The sequence below is a fragment of the Pinus tabuliformis genome, chromosome 3_2 (assembly GCF_031772625.1).
Source record: "Pinus tabuliformis cultivar Carrire ecotype Pingquan chromosome 3_2, CPIR1, whole genome shotgun sequence".
Lineage (NCBI taxonomy): Eukaryota > Viridiplantae > Streptophyta > Pinopsida > Pinales > Pinaceae > Pinus > Pinus tabuliformis.
Window position 1 is genome coordinate 633,681,355 of NC_142302.1, and position 4,598 is coordinate 633,685,952.

A 4,598-nucleotide genomic window follows, 5' to 3' on the forward strand; every position below is an offset into this window, starting at 1 on the left:
TGATTTAGTTCCTTCTAGTCACAAAGAACTAGGTGACTACCATGGCCTCTTTCAATTTCAAGAACAATGCAAGTTTTTCAACGAGCTATATAAGCATAAACACCTATTTGTTATTAATGTTCTTTCCAACATTCACCCTATTATGTTAGTGAACAATGCCAGAATATATAATAATCCTTATATAAAAACAAAGGATCGACATATTGGATAATAACATTTGTGGCTTGCAAAATTCCAATCATAATTTTGTTAATCTATTTAGATTAGAGTAATAAGGCTTTAACAAAGTCTGTTTGCAAAACTCCAGTGGGAGATTTTTCAAAATGTATAGTGGGAGAGTTTTCATTATACTTATGTAACTCAATCTACTTAGATTAAAATATCAACACTGAAAAGTTAAACAACAATGTACATATGGGAGAGTTTTCATTATACTTATGTAACTCAATCTACTTAGATTAAAATATCAACACTGAAAAGTTCAACAACAATATACATAGGCTATTAACAAAGTCTACATAATCTATTTAGATTAGAGTAATAAGCTTTAACAAAGTCTCTTTGCAAAACTCCATAACAATGTATACTGGGGAGAGTTTTCATTATACTTATGTAACTCAATCTACTTAGATTGAAGTATCAAGGAAATAGTTGTAGACTTGACAATCAAAACTCAATAATGTGTCGAAATAGGCATGTAATCAATAACTAAAATTGTCCAAAATTTCAAATTTATGGTTGCTTACAGTGAATTAAATTCTTGTCGGTGTTGAAATATGGAAAGAAGAATATTCCAATTTAATTTGTCCTTGAATTAAATTGTGAATTAAAATCAAATTTAGTCTTAACAGCTACTTGGAAATAGTTAATTAATTTATTTTAAACTAATTGGTTGGAGAAATTCAAGTTAGAAGTCTTTCTGAAGTCATGCAAGAGTTGTCCCTTACATTAAGGAGATGAGATTGAGTTATATTTGAGTTGTAATTAGTTAACTCAGTTTACTGAGTTAAGTCTAGTTAAATTAGTTCCAAATTGTTTGAGGAACTAATAGAGAGTTGACAGTCAGTTGATGCATGCATGCACTCAACTAGTGCTACTCCAGTTAACTGAAGATTCCCTCATCAGAAACTCATGCATGTCTATTCTGAGAAAGACCCGGTTGAGTTAAATGTCAAGGACGATGTACTGTCAATTGCATGTGTTTTCTCATGGAGAAAACTCATGTATGTAGTCAAGGATAAATCCACTTGGTAATAGGAGAATCATCCACAAGGAACATCGCAAGGAAATAGGAGCTTGGAGGGAAGAAAGGAAGGCTAGAGAGAAGCCAAGATTTCCTGTGAGCATCTGTGAGGATTGTACTGAGAGCTGGCTAGCTGTGAGAGCTAAGGCTTTGTATAATTCCTATGTATTTCCACCATGTATGATAATACAATAGTGTGAGGTTTTAGCTGAGGCTTTCCCCAAAATATTTTCATGTGTATTATGAGATTGATTCTTCTTCTTCTGGTTATATTATTCAGCTTGATCTTTAAGCTTCCGCAAATTGATAGTAGAAGTAGGTTATAGTATTCTGCTTTGATTTATATTGCATTATCGAGTTAACCTACCAGCAGATTTTCTACATGGTATCAGAGTTGGATTTGTAGAAGATTTTCTACATGGTATCAGAGCTAGACTTGTAGAAATTTTCTACATGGTATTAGAGCTGTGAATAGTATAATGAGAAGAGAATTCGAATTTTGAAGTTCGGGGTTGCAGGTGCAAATTGAATTCATATCATACTTCAAGGTTGGCCAATGGCGTTCTATGGCTTGAGACTCGAGTATGCCTTGGAAGATAGCTCAAATTACATAGCATGGAAAGATAGAATAGAGGTTGTATTAGAATACAATGGCTTGAAGGATTTCATTGGTCAGGAAATCCTAAAGACAACTTCAACTAATGGACAAGATTTGTCTGAGTGGAAGAAGTGTGCGGCGAAGGTGAGATAGATCATCCTTGAGGGAGTTCGAGGCGATATTGTCTCGAGTCTCCATGGGAACGATACTCCATTTTCAATGTGGAAGACATTGAAGGACCTCCACCAGAACAGTAATGACTAGAGGAAATTGGTGCTCAAGGATAAGCTTCAAAGAATCAAGATGGAGAAGGGTGAAAAAGCTCACCACCTATAAAGATGAGCTTGGCAGTGTGGGAATCACTACTGTCGATGATGATATGGTAAGCCTCGCTCTCCTTGGCCTTCTAAAGAGTTGGAATAGCTACCAGGACTCTGTGAATGGAAGGGAGAAACTACTGGATTGGGAACGACTGTGGTTGGATCTTATGTAGGAGGAGATCAAGAGGAGCACACGAGATGGTTCTTCATCCAAGGATGATGATGAAGAAAATCTGGCCTTAGGAAATTATATATTACAGAGCAATGGAACACATAAAATATTGTAGAAATATAAACACAAAAAGCATATAAAACTAGAGAGACACAGATATACGTGGTTCACCCAGTTTGGGCTACGCCTTTCTATTATCCAACAAAATGAAGAGACACAACCTACACCAGATCTGCTGTAATATCCTCTGTTTTCTCTCACAGTCTCACATCTCTATTTCTCACTCAGAGAATACACATCTATTACACAACCTCAATACAATGCCCTCATACAAAGAGAGGGGCTGCCTTCTAGGGAAAGAAACCCTAAACTAAACATAAGTTCTACCGTCAGATCATCCGCCTAATGAACGGCCCAGATTGACTAGAAATTACTACACTTTTACAAGGCAATTTTACATTTGTTTTTAGCTTCGGAGACGCTGCCCCCGAAACCCCCACCAGGGGACCGCTGGCCCCCAGACCCTCTAGCCGGGGGGGATCAACCCCCCCGAACCCGCACGGGGGGAACAAGTCCCCCCCGCACTCCCTCGCGTGGAGGGGTGTACAAACTTCCTGGGGTATACATCAGGTTGAAACAAAGACCTCTAAATAATCATGCTCCAAACCCAACAAAGTTCGGGGTTGCAGGTGCAAATCGAATTCATATCATACTTCAAGGTTGGCCGATGGTGTTCTATGGCTTGAGACTCGAGTATGCCTTGGAAGGTAGCTCAAATTACATAGCACGGAAAGATAGAATGGAGGTTGTATTAGAATACAATGGCTTGAAGGATTTCATTGGTCACGAAATCCCAAAGATAACTTCAACTAATGGACAAGAGCTGTCTGAGTGGAAGAAGTGTGTGGCGAAGGCGAGATGGATCATCCTTGAGGGAGTTCGAGACCATATTTTCTTGAGTCTCCATGGGAAGGATACTCCATTCTCAATGTGGAAGACATTGAAGGACCTCTAACAGAACAATAGCAACCAGAGGAAATTGGCGCTCAAGGATAAGCTTCAAAGAATCAAGATGGAGAAGGGCGATACTATTTCCACATATCTGAAAAAGCTCACCACCTACAAAGATGAGCTTGGCAGTGTGGGAATAACTACTGCCGATGATGATATGGTGAGCCTCGCTCTCCTTGGCCTTCTAAAGAGTTGGAATAGCTACCAGGACTCTGTGAATGGAAGGGAGAAACTACCGGATTGGGAACGACTGTGGTTGGATCTTATGTAGGAGGAGATCAGGAGGAGCACACGAGATGGTTCTTCATCCAAGGATGATGATGAAGAAAATCTGGCCTTAGCAGGTAAGGCAAGGAAAGGGAAGGGGAAGGCTTCCCATTTCAAATCAAATTCTTCTCATGGAGGGAAGAAGGTGACATGATTAAAGTGAGATGCTTTAATTGTCATGAGATGGCACATTATGTGACTAATTTCCCATCGAAGAAGTCTAAGAAGGGATCCTCAGAAGGATCAGAATGTGAGGCATTACCCTCTCAGTTCGAAATGGACTTTACCCTCAACGCATGCATGGTGTCATCAATGATGGGTTGTGTATGGTATCTTGACAGTGGAGCCTCATTCCACATGACCATTGATAAAAGTTTATTCATTGCCTTGGAGGAGAAAGACCTCAAGATGCGCCTAGAGATTGGTGACGACAGAAGGTATAGTGTTTCAAGAGTGTGCACGGTTGCTTTTTAGAGGGAGCATGGAGCTCGTATCACCTTGACAGATGTGAAGTATGTGCCTGAACTGAAGAAGAACTTGGTATCGGTCGCGATGTTGGAGGACAAAGGCTACAATGTTGTCTTTAGTAATGGAAAGGTGTTCCTAAGACACATAACCATGGGTCAGACTAAGAGGATAGGGATTCGGGTGAAGAATCTATATAAACTAGAGGTAGATGATTATGCAGCATTGAGTACAAAAGCATAATTGGTGCAAAGCCAAGACATTGGCAAGTGTGGCAGAGGCGGTTGGGCCATTTGCCTCATGGGGCTTTGAAGATAATGTAGCAGATATCTACAGGACTTCCCAAAGGTAAACTTGAGTAAGTTGACACATGCAAAGGTTGTACCTTGGGAAAGTACACCAAGTCTTCCTTTCATGATCGAGTCGAACAGAGGCTATCTTAGAGTGAGTTCATACTCATTTGTGTAGACCATTCTCGATGGCATCCATAGTGAAGAAAAGGTATTATGTGATTTACATTGA